The sequence below is a fragment of the Lepidochelys kempii genome, chromosome 12 (assembly GCF_965140265.1).
Source record: "Lepidochelys kempii isolate rLepKem1 chromosome 12, rLepKem1.hap2, whole genome shotgun sequence".
Taxonomy (NCBI): domain Eukaryota; kingdom Metazoa; phylum Chordata; order Testudines; family Cheloniidae; genus Lepidochelys; species Lepidochelys kempii.
In genome coordinates, this window is record NC_133267.1 from 35,636,299 (window position 1) to 35,658,253 (window position 21,955).

The 21,955-nt window shown below is 42.1% G+C and overlaps 1 long non-coding RNA gene across 1 annotated transcript; it reads left to right on the forward strand.

Annotated features, from left to right (window-relative positions):
- The first annotated feature begins 13,654 nt into the window (after positions 1-13,654).
- LOC140896558 (uncharacterized) lies at positions 13,655-15,173 on the forward strand. Its single transcript, XR_012154575.1, has 3 exons — positions 13,655-13,846; positions 13,957-13,988; positions 15,014-15,173. It is a non-coding gene; the product is annotated as an uncharacterized lncRNA (long non-coding RNA).
- Positions 15,174-21,955: the final 6,782 nt, after the last annotated feature.

Consider the following 21,955-nt stretch of genomic DNA (forward strand, 5'->3'; position numbering starts at 1 on the left):
TTTGAAGTTTTTTTGTTTTAAGATAGCGACCTTCATGTCTGTGATTGCGTGACCAGAGAGATTGAAGTGTTCTCCGACTGGTTTATGAATGTTATAATTCTTGACATCTGATTTGTGTCCATTTATTCTTTTACGTAGAGACTGTCCAGTTTGACCAATGTACATGGCAGAGGGGCATTGCTGGCACATGATGGCATATATCACATTGGTGGATGTGCAGGTGAACGAGCCTCTGATAGTGTGGCTGATGTTATTAGGCCCTGTGATGGTGTCCCCTGAATAGATATGTGGGCACAATTGGCAACGGGCTTTGTTGCAAGGATAAGTTCCTGGGTTAGTGGTTCTGTTGTGTGGTATGTGGTTGTTGGTGAGTATTTGCTTCAGGTTGCGGGGCTGTCTGTAGGCAAGGACTGGCCTGTCTCCCAAGACTTGTGAGAGTGTTGGGTCATCCTTTAGGATAGGTTGTAGATCCTTAATAATGCGTTGGAGGGGTTTTAGTTGGGGGCTGAAGGTGATGGCTAGTGGCGTTGTGCCAGCAATGCCCCTCTGCCATGTACATTGGTCAAACTGGACAGTCTCTACGTAAAAGAATAAATGGACACAAATCAGATGTCAAGAATTATAACATTCATAAACCAGTCGGAGAACACTTCAATCTCTCTGGTCACGCAATCATAGACATGAAGGTCGCTATCTTAAAACAAAAAAACTTCAAATCCAGACTCCAGCGAGAAACTGCTGAATTGGAATTCATTTGCAAATTGGATACTATTAATTTAGGCTTAAATAGAGACTGGGAGTGGCTAAGTCATTATGCAAGGTAGCCTGTTTCCTCTTGTTTTTTCCTACCCCCCCCCCCCCCAGATGTTCTGGTTTAACTTGGATTTAAACTTGGAGAGTGGTCAGTTTGGATGAGCTATTACCAGCAGGAGAGTGAGTTTGTGTGTGTATGGGGGTGGGGGGGATGTGAGAAAACCTGGATTTGTGCAGGAAATAGCCCGACTTGATTATCATGCACATTGTGTAAAGAGTTGTCACTTTGGATGGGCTATCACCAGCAGGAGAGTGAATTTGTGTGGGGGGGTGGAGGGTGAGAAAACCTGGATTTGTGCTGGAAATGGCCCACCTGATGATCACTTTAGATAAGCTATTACCAGCAGGACAGTGGGGTGGGAGGAGGTATTGTTTCATGGTCTCTGTGTGTATATAATGTCTTCTGCAGTTTCCACGGCATGCATCCGATGAAGTGAGCTGTAGCTCACGAAAGCTCATGCTCAAATAAATTGGTTAGTCTCTAAGGTGCCACAAGTACTCCTTTTCTTTTTGCGAATACAGACTAACACGGCTGTTACTCTGAAACCTGTCATAATTCAGACGTTGCAAGCATAAAACAAATAGTAACGGTAACACAAGTAAAAATCTTGTTTTCTCTTGAGGAGTTTCAGCTCTCATTTATTTTGGTGGGTGTCACAGTTGCTCAGTAGTTTTTGCAGTTTGGCCTTTCAATGTAAGCTACTTGGGACAGGGACTATATATTCGCTATACTTTGTATAATACCCCGTGCACTGACAGCATGCAATAATGCTACTATAGCATAGTACAATCCAATGTAATAAACAGAACTGCTCGACCGTTCTTTTCCTCCTGGACATTTTAATCAAAAAAGAAAAATCTTTCATTTTTCCATGGAATTTTTTGAGTTTTCGGTGAGAACTCGAAAATCAAAATTTTTCAGCTGAAAACCCAAATCTTTCAGCTTTCCCCTGAGAATTTTCAGCCAAAAACTTGCAACGAAAAAATGAAAATCCGAATAGAAAGCAGACACTTCTGAAAAAAAATTCATTTAGTCAAAAACCCCAATCTTCTGTCCAAAAAAACTTCCAATGGAAAATTTTTGACCAGTCCTTGTAACAATCAAATTTTCTTCTTTCCTCCTTTACAGGATCCATCACATCATACTACATCGTAAGGAACTGTTACTGTCAGCTAAAGGCATTCCCTGTAGTCGGAGGGCTGTTTATTTGGAGCTTATGATGCATGGCACAGCTTGTACTCATCACGTGTTTGTGTGATTGATAGAGTAGTTGTGTTTGTATAGCCTAGTGCAGTGGTTCCCAAACCCTTTCATACCACGGCTCTCTTTGGATTCACATCTGTTAATATGACTCCTTGGGGGAATAGGGTTGCCAGCTTTCTAATTTCTAAAAACTGGCACCCCTGTCCTGCCTCTCCCCTAGAGGTTCTGCCCCCTTCTCAGCCTCTTCCCACAGGCCCCACCCCTTGCTCCACCTCTTCCCTTGAGGCCCCGCCTCCCGCTCGCTCCTCTCCCAACTCCTCCTTGCTTGATTCTTTCCACCTCCCACTCCCCACCACAGCTGGGCTCCCTCTGTTGTGGGGCTGGGATGGGAGCTGCAGCCTGACGTGGAGCCTGTCTGCCCAGAAGATGGAGGTAGTAGGCACCCCCGGCTGAGCAGGGGCTGGTGCAGGTTGATGACCCTGCGTCTCCCCAACCCCAGCCCGTGGTAACCGGATTTTTGGGTGTCCTGTCAGTTCATCTTTTTTGACTGGACTTTCTGGTTGAAAACCGGACCCCTGTCAACCCTACGGGGGGAGTGGGAGGGAGTTCCAAAGCGAGCGAGCGCACCCCACACGCCACAGAGGCAGCTCTTATGGGTCATATCCTGTGTGACTGGCTGGCCCATATCCACTTCAGGCATTACGACCTGGCTCCTGGAGCATGCGGTTGCATTGCAGCACTACTTAGGTTTGGTCTGCCCCCAGCCTTGACAAGGGGGAGTGTGGGAGGTCAGGCCAAATTTGAGTGAGTAGTGTTGCAACCCGGTACACCAGGAGTCAGGTCACAACAGCTGGAGCAGGGAACCAGGCCCAGGCAGCCCTGCTGGACAGAAGCCACTTCAACCAGGACATATTTTGGCTTTTTTGCATGTTCTTCCCCACCCCCCTTTTCAACATCTCATGACCCCCTGGTATCCTTATACACAGTTTGCAAAACTCTGTCCTAGTGGGTAGAAGACTGGAGTGAGACTAAAGAGACCTGGTTTCAATTCTTGATTCTTCCACTAGTCTGCTTGGTGACCCTGTGCAAGTCACTTTCCTGCTTCTGCCTCAGTTTCCCTATCTGTAAAATAGAAATAATGGTACTACCCTCCTTTGTAAAACATTTTGAGACCAAAACATGAACAGTGTTAGATAAGAGCTAGGTATTATTGTTACTGGCAGCACATAGATTATTACAGAGGCTGTATTAAACCCCGAGGAACCAGCTTTATCCGGAGAGGCGGTCTTGTACTTTTTATTAACTGCATTTAGCTCAGGATGAATGTGGCAGTGTTCTGAAAATGTCTGGGTTCACATGAGGCATCCTCATGAGCATAACACAGGAATTAATATAGTTAGATTGTAAACTCTTTGGGGCAAAGACTGGGTGTTTTTCTGTGTTCTGTGTACAGTGCCTAGCACAATGGGATCTGGTCCATGACTGGGGCTTCTGGGGACTACCATAATAAATAAGAAAGTTACCTCCACAGGAGAATTATATCATTTCATTTGCATTGTTACTTCTATACTAGTAACTTGGGGACTGATCCAAAGCCCACAGAGTTAAATATGGGTTTGTCTATTGACTTCAATATGCTTTAAGATCAGACCCTCAATACCCCTCTGTATGGCAGCTGTCTTACTGAAAAATGACTTACCTGAAACAGTGGCAGTCTGGAAGCCCCATGTAAGAGACTGTAAAGATAAGGTCTCCATCTACTTCAAACAGTTCAAGTTATTTTCCTTAGTTTTAAAAGTGTATTATAAATTGCAAGTTAATCTGGAGTCTCTCCCACTAGGTTACCATGCTATTGCCACAACTGTATCCTTGCCAGCAGGAGCTTGCATTGCATAGGTAATCTCGTTCAAATGCACTGACAGTTAAATTTTTTAAAGAGCCATATAATCATATCCATAAAGCAAGTTTTTATCCCTTTGTAATTCACTATTAAATGCTTACCTCATCGATTTGCTTCTGCCTATTCGCCTGCCTGATTTCATAACTAGAGGTGGGTGAAATTTTTCTGACATATAGTTTATTAGCTGAAAATGCAGTTTTGGGTGACACAGAACTATCATACATTTGACACAAATGATTTTATAGCACAGTCAGAGGAAGAGGGTGGTGTAGCATGGCATCCCTTTATATTCTTTAGCCCCACTGCTCAGAGCACTGTCCTGGGATCTGGGAGACCCGGGTTCAAATCACCCCTCTGGAGCATACTCAAAATGGATGATTTTGATTCATCCAAAATTCTGAAAAATTTCAAATTTGTTTCAACCTGAATTTTTTTTCCAGTTTTTCAGACCAAATGGAAAAATCAATTATTTATCCAGCTCTAATAATAACTCATTGTTTATGATGACACAACTGACATAAATAAAGGTTCATCAGGGATCTGGGTGTGGAATAAGAAGCATGAGTAAGTCACTTCTTAACATAAAAAAGATTCTGGTTTCATGGAAATATTTTTGAATACTAATAAAGAAGGAAGTAAAAGTGTTAAAAAGTTATCATCTTAGTTTGTTTTTGTAGTTTACCATGTTTCTGCAGCACCTTTCCCTCAGTTTGAAAATTGATTAAGTTATCATTTCTTTTAAATTGTGATAAACAATTCTGTAAAATGAAAAGTGCTGTGGGGAAAAAGCAGGTTTAAATTGTCCATGTTTGTAGACCCTGGCAAGCTAGGGTTCCACATAGTTACTGTATACATTGAAATATATAGAATAAACTTGCACAATATATTTTATACTCAGGTGCAATGACTTGCAGTTCAATACCAACCACATGGGATTTCATAGCCTCTAAATGTACCAACATTCCCAATCACATGACCAATTAAAAAAAAACCTAACAAGGATTTCCCAACAGAAAGCATCTGAGAGACATTCAAACCACACAGATGTACAGGCTGCAAGGTGACTGCTCATAAATAAAAGTTGTAATTCATTTGCTCAGGCTACTCTCTGGCTGACACAATATGCCAAGCTTTATCCCTGATGTAGTCTCATTGACTTCAGTGGAGTTAACCTCAGGGTGGGATTGGCCCTTTGACTCAACCATCCTACACTGGGTATTTTGGGTTTTTGTTTTGGTGGGGGGGGGGCGGTGTGGAGAGGAGTGAAAAGGGCACCACTTAGCTTGCAGAAAACACTCACTAATATTTAAGAATACAAAACGACAGTGGAACACCCAGGCGAGCACATGTGAGCTCCCTACAGTCACCCAAGGAGTTCTCTGTATGGTTGCTGTGGTTGTTCTAAGGGGTTACAAATCAATTCATAATGGTGGGACCTTGAAAGTGTTCTGATCCTTATCTCTGCCTGGGAAGAAAAACACAAAGCCCCACGTGAAAATGTGGTCTTCATGCGAGACTCCAAAGCCTGCTATTTGATGTAGGTAATTGGGGAACACACTTCAAATTATAAAAGGGCAGGAACATCAGTAACTTTTTTTTTTTTTAAATCTGTAATTAGGAATATCGCTCAGGTTTCTCTTTTAAACCAGTGTGTTCTCATGAGAGCTCCACAGGTTGTTTGAAATCTGGGCCTCTTCCCAGTATTTTTCAGCCAGTTTCCTGAGCTTGCTGACAGAGCTGTCTGGACAGCCCCTGGCTCACATTCCAAGCACTCTTTGCTCCAAGTCAGCTTCTCTGGGCCCAGTTTCAAACAAACACAGACGGACCACCACAATCCAGAGCTCAACATGGGACTGGCACCACATGCCTTTGAGATATTAAACATAAATCAGTTGTGGCGAGCACAGACAGATGTGGGCGTTAAGAGAATGGCCAGCTCTATATGCTATATATGGAGTTCCTAGTAGGGGACGCCAAAGATTGCAGGTCGTTAATGTCAGTGTGGCTGGAGGAGCGAGAATAGCCGCTTGTTAAACAAAAGGTACTTTCTTCTGAAGCCACAGCTTGGAGATCTGAGTTGAAGACAACATTGTGAAGGCAAGTTCCCTTTGCTTGCATCTCAGGAGCACAAAGTCTATTTCACATCAAGATACTTCACATTGAGAGAGGACTGTCATTAGGAATCCAAATGGGGTTCAGGGGATTTACATGCATAACTTCCATTAACTTTGCCCAAGCAAGTCCCTCATATATTAAAAAATGACAAAATCAGCTCCTCTCTCAGCTAATTCTCCTGAATGGGAAACTCAGAGGAGGAGAGTGACGTGACCTGTTTCAGTAGCACAGGTTCCAAAAAGATGGCTTTTATCATCTGTGCTATCAGGTCAACAGACAGAGATGTAGAACTGTGCACTGACTGGCTCATTCTTGGAAATCCCAAAGGAGTTGTATTCAGCAGCAGGAATTATCTACAATCCCAACAGAAGCCATTGAATTCCGAGATGTCTCCATCATGTAATGGGTATCCTTTGCCTTTATTTTCCCCATAATCCCAGATCAAAATTTGTAATTTGGGGACATATCATATACACTTTTGCATTCCTATACATATAATAGAGAAATGAAAAAGACAAGCATAAATATGGTCTTGTGGTTAAAGTCACTGGACTGAGACTTGAGAGATCTGAGTTAAATTCCTGACTCTGCCAACAATTTTCTGTGCAAATCACTTCACTATTGAATTAGTCCTGTTTGCTTTTCAGCTGCACCTTGGTCACATTTCAGACATTTGTTCAAGAATCCAAGAAGTGTTCATCTCTGTACACAGAGAAACAGAGCTCTCATTGATATAGCCAAGAGGTAATTATTGAGCTACTCCATTAAAGTATATCAGCTACTATTCTGTTGTACTTCAGCCTTTATTAATTATGTTGTGTTATGGTGTGTCATGATGTGGTGTGGTGTGTTAAGCCCAATTGTCTTTTACCTAGATAAAACACTCATTACTGGTGAAAGTGAGGAAGTTCATTCAAGAAACCAAGAGTCTTCATAAAAATAATTATGATTTTAGATGGGAAAAGGAGAGATATGCCTTTCAAGTGACTGATTTTAGACACATAATTTATGTGGAAGGCGTAAGTCTCCCAGATAAAAATGAAGCAAAGTAACTGTACCTAAAATAATACTGTCCAAAGTAATTGTGCCTCATAGAGCTGAGATCTTTCGTAGCCCTGCTTAATTAATAATTAATGCAAAGACACAATGACAGTGATACTGAAAAAAATGTAACAGGGTAATTGAGTCCATTAAGAGCCTCATCTGAGTAACTCATGTGCCTCATTCTATTGACGTCAATAGGACTCTGGCCCTTGAGCGGCTTTACTCATATGTATGGGAGTGTGGAGGACAGGATCCTAAGATGCAGCTTTGCAGATAAGTCCATTTTGATTCCCAGTCAGAGTTACTGGTATATATTTGATACTCTACCTGCAAGTGCAGGCACATCTTACAAAATGTCAGATGAGAATGAAAAATCAATTGCTTCACTTCTCGAACCTTAACAATAGCAGAGTAAAACTACACTCAGATAGAAAATGAGGTGCTAACATGTTATATTTAGGATCAAGACATTCTATGAGTTTCTGTAGGGGAAGTTTATATTGATTAAAAGACCAGAAACCATTTGTTAAAACTCTTGGACTAAAAATGGATATACCAGCCAGCACAAGCTAGATGACAGAGGTGGGTGCTGACATTAGCATCTTATTACCATTACATCAGATGTAAACTGTCTTATAAACATAGAAATGCTGACACATTATCCTAGTTACCATTAGAGGTTGAAAAGCCATTGCAAACAAATCTCATTTGCAGAATATGCTGTTTAAAAGAAAGCTCTATTACAGTAAAAGAAATTGCAACAGAGAGAGAAAATGACCAGTCTTCAAAGACACAGTAATATATATATTAGATGGTGGTCTGATTTTTGAATGATGAAAAATTCAGAACTGGAATAGATAAACTAAAAATTGTCAACAGAAGGTAACTTTGGTACCCAGGCATGTGTGAGGATACGGAGCTGGTAAGTAGAGTGTGGTTCAAGCCAAGAAGTTCTTAATATGCTTGCTATTACATCTTACCTCCCTTGGAAGTAGCCTGGAAACCCAGGTCAGAAAATGTTATTTTGTCTTTGCTAAGACATTCAAATGGATGTGCCTCATACTAACTGAGGAATATTCAAGACATCCAGAGGTAAAAAACTTTAAATAGTACACCCCTTAGCAAAAAAAAAAAAAAAAAAAATGCTGATGCTCTGAGAAACTGCTATGCTTCACAGGTTTCCAGAAGATGTTGTTGTAGACAATGTTCGCAGTTCAACATACAAAGAACATCCGACATTCTTAGAGAAGGATAAAACATGATAGTTACTAGCCTCTGGGATTTGCAGCCCCACTGGTAATATTAGTAGCAGGGAATGGAATGTGACCTCTGCATGTTTGTGAGTGGAGCTAGCTACTCCCATCCAAGCAGACCCTTTTTGGATTATGGGGGATAATGGACTGACCTGACAACCCCCTAAAGAGGCAGTGGGAGTTGGGGAAGTAGCCAACTGGTGAATCCTGAAGACCTGGAAGGGGTGTGGAAGCCTGTGGTCCACAAGATGTTGGGGAGATACACACTAAATTCTGCTTCTGAAACCCGGAACAGGATCTGATTGGGACCAAAATTCCAGGTGGTGGATCCAGATATAACACTTGGAAACTGAAACCCCACCCCCACCCCAATAATCTGGGAATATTTAGATCTGGAGTCCTAGAATTACTGGGACATCTGAGTTCAGTTCATCTACCAAGGCAGCCTATCCATGCAGCAGCATTTGAAAAGACCACTCTGCCTTATATGGTAAGTCATGCTGCAGAATTCTCAGCCAGGTACTCAGCGGTTCTCAAACTGTGGGTCGGGACGCTGAGGCCCAAACCCGCACTGCCCAGGGCTGACACTGAAGCCCGATGGTGGCAGGGCTTGGGTGGGCTCAGGCTTTGGTCCACTCCTGGGATCGTGTACTAATTTTTCTTGTTAGAAAGGGGTCGTGGTAAACTGAAGTTTGAGAGCCACCACAAGAAGATGACCCAATCCCATCCAGATGAGATACATTTCCCTTTTAGATTCAAGTGTCAGAGTTTCAGGATGTTTTCTTGAGTAAAATATCCCCCATCTCTGCATCTCCTCACCCCCTTCCTGCCACCCTTCTCCAAAATCACTTCTAGGAAATACTCATATGAAGAACAGTGCTGCATCATTAAAATCCTGCACCATTAAAATCAACAACAGATTAGCAGGATGGGGCCCTTAGCCAAGGAGGAATAACCCATGGTTTATAAATGATCACTTGAATTGTCTCACTTTTTCTAATGAATATGCAAAGGTACTATATTTTGAAAATGCTAGATAAAACAATTCAAACTCATTGGTGATTCAGTGGCTAATATCTGTGACTTTCCCCTTCTGAGATTAAAGAGCTGCCAGAGTTTTCAGTGAGCTAATGAAAAAATTACCAGTAAGTTTGATTTCTTTTATTTATTTTGGCAAAAGATTTATATGTATATTCTTTTGGAAGCAAATGGAGATAAAGGTGTCCCCAGGAGTCCAAGGAGACAACTCAAATAACAGATGAAAAGGATGGAATTGGTTGGTGTAAGCAGCTCTGTTGTAGGGACTGAGATCTCTACTGATGATGACTGCACATGCAAGCAGCACAGGAAAGGTTCTGAAGCTCTCCAAAATTGCACTGGGTTTGAAATTCTTCTTTGTGTGTCTGTGTTTATAGGGGGTGGTGGTGATATTTATAAGAACAGCAAAGAAAACAAAAGTCTTTTGTATCAATGTAAAATCCTTTCAGATCAATTTAATTTTAAGATGGGGGGTATGTAGCCAAGGATAATAACCAGACAGCATGATGTTATTAGGCTTCACTACTAAAGGTGTGAGCCTAACAACTACATTTCCATGGAAGTAGACATCTGAGATGGGATTATGGCAGGATTATGCGCTCTCAAAGGCAATATTTCATGCTCTTGATGAGCTGGGGAAGAACATGCTTGCTTCTTCAGTAGCCCTCTGCCACTCCTACAGTTTATTGGTTGAAACTAGGGCAATCAAACTTTCACCTCAACTGGGAGAGAGAAACAGATTGGCAATACCAGCCCTTTCTTTGCTATTTGCATACACAGTGCCCTGGTTTGAAGAGATCCATGCTGCAGCTTTGAGATGATTATATCTAGGCAAAAGTCTTCCAGCTCCATTCCTTTCCTAAACCCTGCAGCTGTCATCCTTTGGCTTTTAGTACATTCCCGCACCGAGAATTTCCTCTCAGGGGTGTGTGTGCATATGAATGTGATAAGGATGGTATGTCAAACATATTTAGCTGTCCCTCTCTTTCCTTTTGGTTTTTCTAAATAGGTGCAAGCTTGATGTCTTTCCAACCAGGCCTGACTGCAGGAAGGAAGCTGTTTTTTTACAAAATGTCCCTGTTTAAGGGATTATCTAAGTGGTGCAGTGTTACTATAGCTTGGCTAAAGTAGAGAAGAGAGACAAGAGTCTCTCCATAAAAGGAAAACCTGAATATAAAATTTCAGTTGTTTCACATTTCCCTCGTGCCTCATAAAGATAGAAGCTGTTTACCCTGGAGTGGGAAAGGAAGGATAAAAGTTCTTCCCTTCTCCAGTGTGAACCACAGCAAGAAGGCCTGGCTCTGTCAGCTACTGCCTGACAATTCACTGCTATTAGGGCCCAACCAGGCCAACTGTGGTTAATTTAAGGAGTCCCAGGTAGAGCACTAATGAGTCAACACTGAGGCAGCCTGGGTAATTCTGCTGTAGAAAAACTCTATCACAGAAGGGTAGGATTTATATCGGGCAAGAGCTGTAGAAAGAGAGGATGGCGAATATAATGCTCTAATTAAAGCCTTAGCAGATGGAAGTTAGAGAGCTCAGGAAGTTGGAAAAATACAGTCTTAGTTTCCTTCAGATTCCCCTTCATCCCCACTAACAAAATGTGTCATATGCATTTTACCTCCACTTGCTCTGAGCAATAATTTTACAAGCCTGTCCTAACCACTCAACCAGTGATGTGTGTTGGTACAGAGCTCTTCAACTGTTGTGATTAGTTTGGGTCTTTGCCTTTACAGGTGGCTCATGTTGGTGGGTAGCTAAATGTGGTGATCCTATGGGAGCTGCTTTATTACTGTTATTACTATTTATTTGTCTGTGGCATGGTAGTGGTGGAAGGCCCATTTATTATTATTTATTTATATTATTGTAGTGCTTGGGAGCCCCAGGCATGGATCAAGACCCCATTGTGCTAGGCACTGGGTCAAGCACAGAACCTAAAGATGGTCCCTCCCCCAAAGAGCTTACACTACAAGTTTAAGACAAAAGACAACAGACAGATTGGGGAGAATAAGGAAACAAGGGGACAGTATTGGTGAGAGTGATAGGCAATGATCTCACCAGGGCCGGCCCACAACATTTTGGCACCTGAGGTGGGGAGCTCAAATGATGCCCCCATGCCCCTTTGCTTGGGCCAAAACTTTGAAACTCTGGGTCCTTGTGGTGCCCCCCACAGTCTGGCACCTGAGGTGGCTGCCTCAGTTCGCCTCATGGTAAGGCCAACCCTGGATCTCACCTCCTCAGCAGGGCCTCCGTAGGCTAAGCATTGTACACGCACCTAATCAAAACGAAGTCCCTGTACTTTACAGTCCATTCATATGATGAGGCAATAATAAGTGGATAAGACAAATGATGAGGGAAGACAGGTAAACAGCGAAATCATCCTGATTAGCTTATTAAATAGCTCAACCGGACCACCCATTGCCTCGCTGTTGGTTAATGATTTTTAGGCATCACTGCAGGGGTAAGGTTCAAGGAGGATTTGAAACAGGGCAATGTCGTGGTCTTGTGGATTTTTATGAGGAACTCTTCCCGAGCATATTCCTGTTAGTAAAAAGAAAAGGAGGACTTGTGGCACCTTAGAGACTAACAAATGTATTTGAGCATAAGCTTTCAGGAGCTACAGCTCACTTCATCAGCAGGGATAACCTTAAAATTGGAGCACAATGGGGAGAAGGGAAAGGAATTCCTTGGAATATTTCCAAGATAATTCAGGGATCAAGTGCAAACTCCTAGTTGAATACTACCGTACAACCTTTGGCTGTGATCTCACAGGATGAGATACTTTTGGAGAAGACCCCAGTTGCTGTAGGAAAAGGCACTGGCGATCCAGTAAATGGCACCATTGCCTTTAAATTAATACTGAACCTATCCCTCAGCGTGGTGCTGTTTTGCCAGCAGGTGCTGTGGAGCTGCCAAGAGGGATGAGCTCAAAAACATCTTGTCCTGACAATCTGTTGGAACCAAATGGCACTTTGCACAAGTGTTGGCGTGTTAGCTTTGTCCTGCCCATACTCCAGTAGAGCTGCTTACCTAACTTGCCTGGTAGTTACGTAAGGTTATTCTGGTCTTCAGGTCCTCTGTGAAGGGTTGACGTTCCCTGGTACTCTGCTGCTGTATGTCAATTTAGAGGTAGCTCTGTAACAAACCCCACTACACATCTTCATCAGTGTGGGAACCCAGTCCCTTCAGCACTAAAAGAACAGACCTTTCCCATTTGGGCCAATGATGTATCTCCATTAGCTGGCAGAGGTATCCAGCTGTTTTCTTCTATGTAGATCAGCCACTAGAAGGATATATAACATGCACTTTACAAGCATGTTACAGCTGCACTTCTGTAGTGGGCAAAGTCATGCAAAGAACAAAAATCGGGGGAAGAGGAGGAAATCACAACTTTTTCATTTCTGAGCTTTGCAATAACGCTGTATAGTTTACACAAACCATTAGTTCAGATTGTAAAGCATGATGGATAAAAGGGGCTAAAAATGTGATTTATACAACTCCACTCCGAAGCAGCTCCATGCATCACAAGATTACAACATGCCAAAGAGTTGTAAACATTCAGCAAAACACAAAATCTATGGTGCGGTTTTAGAAATGCAGGTTAAGTATGGGAATTGGATCTCTTTGGGGAAAGAATTCCACCAAAGACAAATTCGAAGAGTACAAACTGTCTGTATAAATGTGCAAATGGAAGGTCTGAGGTGACAATGCCTCTTCTGGGTGGAAGAAGAAGCCAGTTTATGAAAATATTGGTAAGTGAGGTACTATGGTCAGGAAGATCTTTAAAGTCAGTATACAGGGACTGAGCATAATTTTTAGGTTAATGTGTAACATTAAATAAATAACGAAGGGTAGTGAAAGAGTTCAAAGGGTAATGAGAAACTAATCATATTGGGTTGGGATAACCTGTGGTGTGGATCTTGGCCATTCCTTTAATCTCCAGTTTCATGTGTCATCTAGATACAGAACTCCTCATCCACGCCTGTCTTTGGAATGGTCACAGCTTGATAACCCTACTTGTATCCCAAAGAAAATCTTTGCCATCAGCAGTGTCTAATGGGTCTATATTTTTATTACTTACTTAGCATATAAAGGAATATTCCTTGCTGCTGAGCATAAGAGAGACATCTTCTAGGTGTTACCATACTTGGCAGAGATTTTCTATTCTTAGATTACATTTTATTTGAAAGAGCTTCATTACTTTCTTAAGTATAAGACTCCCTCTGCAGTTAGTGCTCGCAGCAGCTGCTTGGTTTACTAGTGCAATGTAATGGATGCTAAATTTACCATGAGCAAGATATTTCCAGTTTGAACCACCTTTGATTAACTGGCACAACAGTAATTTAAAATGTTCATGGCTGCCTTCCCTCTCAGTGTTTCACCAGCATTCGTGGGCATGGAATTTTATGTTCTGCAAAGCCCTTGGCGATGAAAAGAGAAAATACAGTGCAATCAAATACACCCCTGAAAGGACAAGAGGTCAGTGTAAAAGACTTATAATATCAGCTGCACAGCGATTATAACCCTCATCCAGGAAGATCTCAATTTTAGTTGTAACTAAGCCTTCTGTTTTGCTGTGTCTGTTACAGACCTCACGATTCACAGACTGCTCGGAAATTGGGTAAGTGTTTTTTTTACCCACACTTGAGAAACCACTTTTTAAATGTATAGTTGGAAAGTCTGGCTTGTACAGCAGACCACACAGTCATTCTCCCAGTGAAATTCAATGCCTTTGGTTTATTTTGTTTTACCTAAGACATCACTGAAGCAAAAATGGTTTTGGAGGAGATAAATCTCTTTCCATCCATGTTTATGAGTTTTAACAGTTTATTGACAATCCTTTTTGTGCCTCCTGATATGACTCTGCTCCTTTGTTTCCTGCACTATTCTTCCCACAGAAAATAAGGCACAGGCCCCTTTCAAAGAACAAGCGATTGGATATGCAATTTCATAGTCCTGCGACTCTGGGTGTCCTTACTGGCTGTATTCGATAAGTGATCCAGGCAGCCAAGAATGATTTACTGCTCGTCTCAGTTTCCCCTTGCACTAGGATTACAGTCTGGGAGGCTTTTCAACAGCATATTCCCAACCCCATTTTTAATCAGTCTTTCACCCAGATTGGCCAAGAAAAAAGTACTAAAATCAGAAGGAGCACTGGCATCTGTTACGTGACTCGGAACAGAGCAGAGTTTGTCTCCGTTCCATTTTCTGCAGCTCTAATTTTTTGGTGACCACACACAAATGGTTCTAATCAGCTTGCAAAAGGTTGTCAGTTTAAAATGTTTGCTCTTTGCATTCCTCTAAGAATTACTTGTAACTTTCAATGTCCCTTTTCCCCTTCACATCTGAAAGCAAAGAGGTTGTTGAAAAAACGGATAATATCTTTTCTTTTATCCCCCTTTTGTTTCCTGACCAATTTCAATTTTCCATTAGCTGAACACTCCTATTGAGGGGTGTTGTGCAATGTAAGTGCAGCGGATATGGAAGCCTCTTTATTATGCTTGGAATGTCAATTTGGACATTTGTTTTAGTTGGACCATGAGAAACATGTTCATGGCAAGCACAAGCCAGCAGTTTGCTTCTTTAATGACCCTCTGCTAATGGGGCTGGAGCTGTCAGTCAGTGATACATGCTTCTTGATTGCAGGTGAATTCAGGTGCTCATCAGTTTGGAGCCAATTGGAAGCTGACAATGCCCTTGTCAATCAAGCCTCCAAGAGACATGGATTGGATATATCTTTTGGTACTTAAGAGGCAGCATCTTTCAATCATAGTGCCATGGCATAAGAAGCCATTAGAAGCCTTTTATTTTAAGATGACATTTAAAGTCTAAAATGGTAAGAAAAACATAAAGCTTCAAAGAAAGAAAGAAACTTGGTAGCCATTGTGACTTATCGACATGAGAGAGCAGATGTGTTACTGAAGAAAAGAAGAGACTAAATGTCCAGCAATCAAATGCATGCCTCTTTTCCAAAAATATTTTCTTTTTGCTATAATATCTACAGTGAAATATATTCCTTTATAAAAACAAAAACAAGCCTTTGGCACAAGCCTGTACAATCACACATTTTGCACGAGGCCAGGCCAAAATGGAAAAATATTAAGTGTATTTTTCCTGAAGTTTTCCATATTTTTTGCAGTGTGAAAACAAATGTGAGATGCTCAGATTTTTTTGGATAAATTTCAGCAGCATGCCACAAGAATGCCATCTAGCCAAAGAAACTCTAAAGTGCCATCTTTCTATATTGTAAACCACAATACATTCATATTTCTGACATAAGAAAGAACAGTACATAAGCAACTTCAGCTCTTAGGATAATGCTTAGGAGCCTCCACAGAAAGAATGCACCCCCCGCCCTCCATGGCCTGTGGAAGAAGATTTGTTCCTCTTATCTCCCTGCATATCTAGGCTCTGATCTTGCAAACACCTTTACATGGAACTACTCATGGGCCTGACCTACAGACCATTGAAGTCAATGAAAAGCATTTAGTTGATTTCAGTGAGCTTTGGATCAGGACCCAGGGGTGAAATTCTGGCCTCATTGAAGCTCCTATTGACATCAGGAGGGCCAGGATTTCACCCCATGTGCATTAAGTTATTTACTTTTGTATTTGCAGAATCAGAGCCCTACGAAAGCACCCAGCCTATGTGGGTAAGCTCAGCATGTGGTCAGGGGTTTGGCCTTAGAGTTAAACTGCAAACACGTCTTTCAAAGACCTTTCCCTTCCTTTTCATTATATAAATGAGGCTAAAAAGAAGCAAAACTTCTTTGTCAAACTTGAGGAAGAGTGTCAAACTGAGAGTCATAACTATGCTGTATAGAAACAATATAATTGGTGCTTTCCCTGGCTAAACCAAATCCTTCTGAGGAGTGAAGACATGGTTGATTCTCAGGAGGACTTCTTGAGATCAGGCTCCAGCGTGCGAATAAAAGCAATTTAAAAAAAATCAAGCCACACTGATGATTTTAGGGAAAAATTCTTTTGTGCCAACTTGTTAGCCTAGCGTTCTGGATGGAAATTAATTTCAACCCTAGCGAAAGCCATTACCACAGTATCTGAGCTCCTCACAAGGATTATTGTATTTATCTTCACAACACCCCCATGAGGTAGGGAAGTGCTGTTTACTCCCATTTTACAGATGGGGAGGTGGGGTGCACAAACTTAGGGGCTGTCACAGAGCCTAACTTATAGGTGCTGTGATACAGCATGGCCAGAAGGCAGCAGGAGAGTGATATAGGAGAGATATGTAAGTCCCAGGATGAGGAGAAGCCTTATTCCCTGTAGAGGGAAGAAAGGTTTCTATAGATTAATTAAAAACACCTGAAGCCAATTAGAGCCCCTGAAGCTAGTCACCTGATAAAACCCCCCTGTTTCAATCTTCCAGGGGAAGGAGTTGGAGCAGAGAGCAGTTTGGAGAAGTGCCGTGGCTGGCTAGAAGAGCAAGACCCTAGGTAAAGAAACGCCTGGCTTGTGCAGAGGGAGAGGGCAGGAAACCCCACAAGCTGAAGAGCAGGAGAGGGAAGTAGCCCAGGGGAAGGAAGCACTAGTTCAAGTGGTTTACCACTATCTCTAGGGCCCCTGGGCTGGGACCCGGAGTAGAGGGCAGGCCCAGGTCCCTCCTGCTCCACTACCCTTCTCTGGGTTACTAGTGGGACAGTAAATACTGTAGTTCAGGGGCAGAAATCTGTGCCCTGAACCCTCCCCCCCCCCCCCAAGAAGAGGAAGCATGAGACCCATCATAATAGTACCGGTAATTTGCCACAGTGCCTAGAAAATCACAGGGAGATGTTGTTAAGCACAAAGCCTGAGTTTGCTCTAAGGTGTGTGCTCTAACCACTTGGCTATGGGATATTCAGATGAGGGGCTTCCTCAGACTCTTCTGTTGAGGATGGTCTACTGCGGCTAAATAAATAAAAAGTCATGGAAGTGTGTGGGGGATGGGGGGGTTGGATCCTGAGTGAATTCTCTAACTACCAGCCTGTAGAGTCATGCTTTATCTTTGGCCCAAATGAGTCTTGGACCTGTTCCACTGTGGAGTGAGAGAAGGATTTAGGCACCTAAGCACTTTTGTCAATCCATCCCAAAAAGATGAAGTGACTTGCCCAAGGTTACACAGGCAGGTCATAGCACATCAGGGACTTGAACCCAGGTCTTCCTAGCTTTAATTCTGACCTCTGCTGCTCAGGTACTGAGCAATTTCTCAAGAAGTGGGGATTTTTCAGGGGAAAATGCATACAGGGAGGAAATATTTTAAATGGAAAGAATGAGGCCTGCCTGGGTGCAAAAGATGTCTCTTTCAGATTTCTTTGGGAGATGGCATGATTTTTGTTAAAGAATGGGTTTGCATATCTTATTGATTAATGTGTACCCTGCACCTATAGAAAGATGAGGCCTTGGTGATACAAAATGGTGATCCTTAATACTGGATCCTGATACCCCAGTGATTGAGCAAATAGATTAGATAGCTCAAACTGTATGTGTTAATGTCCAAAGAGATCCAAAAAATCAGCTTTTAAAGTTAAATTTTAAAAGCATCCAATAATAGGCTAATTATGTCATATTGGGTAGCTCACGCTCATCTCCAGAGCATACAAAGAAACATAAAAGGGCAGTACTGGGTGGAACGTAATTGAAGTACTGATTATAATGATGTTCAACATCTCCCCAAGACACTGCATGTTATTGCTCAATAAATATTTTTTCAGCTGTCTTTGTGCAGAGGTGACAATGAGTGGCTGATAACACCACATAATGCTGGTAACTCTATGGGGTTTTATTGAGGGTTATCCCAGGAATACATCCTAGCACATGCTTCCTACAGAGAGGTGACAGCATGAGTTTCGAATCAAACACCTGAGTTTAGCCAAGTTCAGCAGAAATTATTCCTCCTCAACTCACCAGCCAGTATAAATCAGCCTAGCGCCATTGAGACCCAATCAAGCTGTGCTGATTTATGTCTACTGGAGATCTAGTCCTTAATGTGGGGATGAGCAAACAGTATATAGACTAATTCCATTGTGTCAGAGCTGCCCATGTAGCAGAAGAACCATACTTAACATTCTGGGAAATATTGTCTCTTATCATGTATGAGATAAGCAATATAGCACATACTTCTTAAGTATCAACAAGATTGTTGAACTTTTCCATACTGGGACAGCCTATTCCCATCTAGCTGGGATCTACCTTTAATTCCCCAACCCCCCTCATTTGGTAATAAGGCAAAGGAAGGCTGGTCATGACCCCCTGACACTGATTTGTGACCTGCTGTGATGTTTTGGAGATCATTCAGACCAGTAAGGGGGTTCTGTCACCACTTGGGTGCTCTTATGCTGTGCAGCTTTGGTTCAGAGCCCTGACACCGGTAGCCGGCCAACAAGCATAAGGTCTCCGCCTGGCTTCCACCAGCCTAGTTACTCTTTGCACAGTGTCTCAGCTCCATACACCCCAAGTTCTTAACTACCGGACACTCAGACTTTCCCCTCTGGTTCATCACCCCCCAAGGTGTGAAACCAGCCCCCAGACACTAGCTGATTTTGGCACAGCGGAGACCTGCTCCGTGTAAAAACAAACAAATTTATTTAATAGAAAAACCACAGATTCAAAGATAAAATAGCAAGGGAGAGCAAATCTATACCGGTCACACAGTAAATAAATATATAGGTGCAACCTCAGGCTTTACACTTCTATATTCGATAAAATCCCTGTTCTAATACAAGTCACCTGTTGCCTTTGAAGAGTTTCCCTGCTTGCCCTCTGCCATAGCAACATTTTGCCGACAGCACCCACCAAGCTACTATCTCTCAGGGCAGGTCTACACTACAAATCCTGCATCGGAGCAGCTGCACTCCTGAAGCAGTTCCATGAAGCTCCTCTAAGCCAACAGGAGAGAGTTCTCCTGTCAGCTTACTTCCTCCTCCACCCCGCGAGGCGATAGCTATGGTGACAGGAGAAGCTCTCTCACTGACATAGCGCTGTCTACATGGGGTGGGGGGGCTTAAGGTTGATATAACTACGTCGCTGTATGAGCAATGTGGTTATACCAAAGTAAGTGTGTAGGGTTCACCTGGCCTCAGTTTCTGGATCAAGACCTTAGTTTCAAGCCTCCTTTTTAAAAGAGCTTTTTCCTTTTTTGTTTTTTTGCTTCTGCCATGGTGACTCATGGTTCGTCAGGGTAGAGAAATTCTAAGGGATGTTTCAGTGTCTTTCCATTAACCTTAATGACCTATCTTTTTTCTGTTCCTGGGTTGTATAAGGCCAGGTGCTTGAAGCTAGTCTCGTCTTTTTGAGGAGGCAGCCCCTCCGTGCCTGACTGCTCATCTCCCTGCTAGGAGGTGGAGGTGAAGCTGCATCAAAGATTATCCACACAATTTTCTATATACACAAATACTTAACTTCATAACCATAACCTATATACATATCTCATAATGATTATTAAGCTTATGATTACAAGCTTTCAGAAAAGAGCTTACACAACATATTTTAATACACAGTATCTTTGTACACAATCAGTTGTCTCAGTGGCCAACTGATTGTGTACAAATCTTTGGGGTTCAGACCCACTGTTTTCCCCTTGGGGTGACTGGATCCTGAGAGACATCCAGGTGTTGTAAGGTCTAGGTAAGTACCAGGCACCTTATATCAGCACACAGACCTGCACATATGTATATGCACTATTTTAGATCACATTTCCCTATTTCCTCAGGGAATATGTGCATGATGAATGATAAAAGTGGGCTTATATTGTGAAGTTTCACAATAGTTGCTAACTTTGAGATATTGGTGACTGGAGCAGAATTGTTAATTGCTGATAGCAGAAGCTAGAATAACTGCCTGCATGTAATGGAAAAATGGAACTTTGCCCAACAAAGCCAGTAAACATCTATGTTCCACTGGCATTGTTAAAAGCAATAGGGTAGCATTCAGTTTTTCTTTCTATCTTCCTTTTGGTAATATCTGGCGTAAGTGCTTGCTTTTCAGAGGCATGTAGCCTGAAAATACTATGCTCTGTTTTCATTATTTTAAGCAAATTTTCTTCTGCTATTTTTAAATAATGTGAATACCAGAGCCCGGGGAATGGCTAAAATGACGTTGCCTTTTTTTTAGCAGACCAGAACGTAACTAAAAGAACTTGAGGATATATTAGGATGTTACTTGTGTCAGCACATAAATTACGTAGGTTTACAGAATCACAGAAATGTAGGGCTGGAAGGGACCTCAAGAGGTCATCTAGTTCAGCCCCCTGAACTGAGGTACAGCCATGTATACCTAGATCATCCTTGACAGGTGTTTGTCTACCTCATTCTTTACAATCTCCAGTGACAGGGATTCCATAGCTTCCCTTGCTAAACTATTTAAGTACTTAACTATTCTTATAGTTAGGTAGTTTTTCCTAATATCTAACCTAAACTTCTCTTGTTGCAGATTAAGCCCATTACTTCTCGTCCTACCTTCAGAAGACATGGAGAAAAAAATATTACTTTATATAACAGTGTCTTTAACATATTTGAAGACTATTATCAGTCCCCCCCCCTCAATCTTCTTTTCTCCAGACTAAACATGCCCATTTTTTAACCTTTTCTCATAGGTCAGGTTTTCTAAACCTCATGTCGCACTTGTTGCTCTCCTGTGGACTCTCTCCAATTTGTCCACATCTTTCTTAAAGTGTGGTGCCCAAAACTGAACAGTACTCCAGCTGAGGCCTCACCAGTGCAAAATGGAGCGGAACAATTACTGTCCCCCTCTTCCATCCGACACCCCTGTTAATACACCCCAGAATATTAGGCTTTTTCTGCAATTACATCACATTGTTGGCTCATGTTCAATTTGTGAACCACTATAACCCCCAGATCCTTTTCAGTAGCAATACCACCTGGCCAGTTATTCCCTACTTTGTAGTTATGCATTCGTGTTTTTCTTCCTGAGTGTAGTACTTTGCACTTGTCTTTATTGTTTGCCCTCTGTTATTACAGTATTATGTTCCCATAATAACATGTAACATTTACTGAGTGTTTTACATTTTCACAGTGGTGTGAAATTAATGTGTGTTGTGGGTGAATATTATTCCCCATTTTACAGATTGGGAAACTGTGGCAGAGACAGGGCTTATTATTTGTTGTTTCGGTACATAATATATTTAACAGTAAAAGCTAAGATAAGGAGAAGAAATAAGAGTGAAGTAGAGGTTGTACAATAAAGAACTGAACTTGAAAAAAATTCCAGTATGCTGAAGTTCCCTGTGAGTGAATGCAATTGTTAAAGATAAGACTCAATATTCTGGAACCTTTTAGTTTTGGCTAGAAAATAGGTATGCATAAATGCTGCAAAAAACCAGCATTAAGTGTTTGCACTCCGCTTGTACTCTGTACCGTTTATTCCTCTCAGGAAGAGGAGTAATGTGTGCTGGATGAAGGTACACAAGTCTGTATCAGGGCACACACACACTGACTGCTAAATGTCTGCATTCTGGAATTTGTCTCCCTTCCAGAGGACCTGTGGAGCAGCTTCTCTATTGCTTTTAGGGGAACCCTTATTGGGCGTGGGGAACTTTTTCCCTGCACTCTCTCTGGCTGTGTCTTTTACATTATAT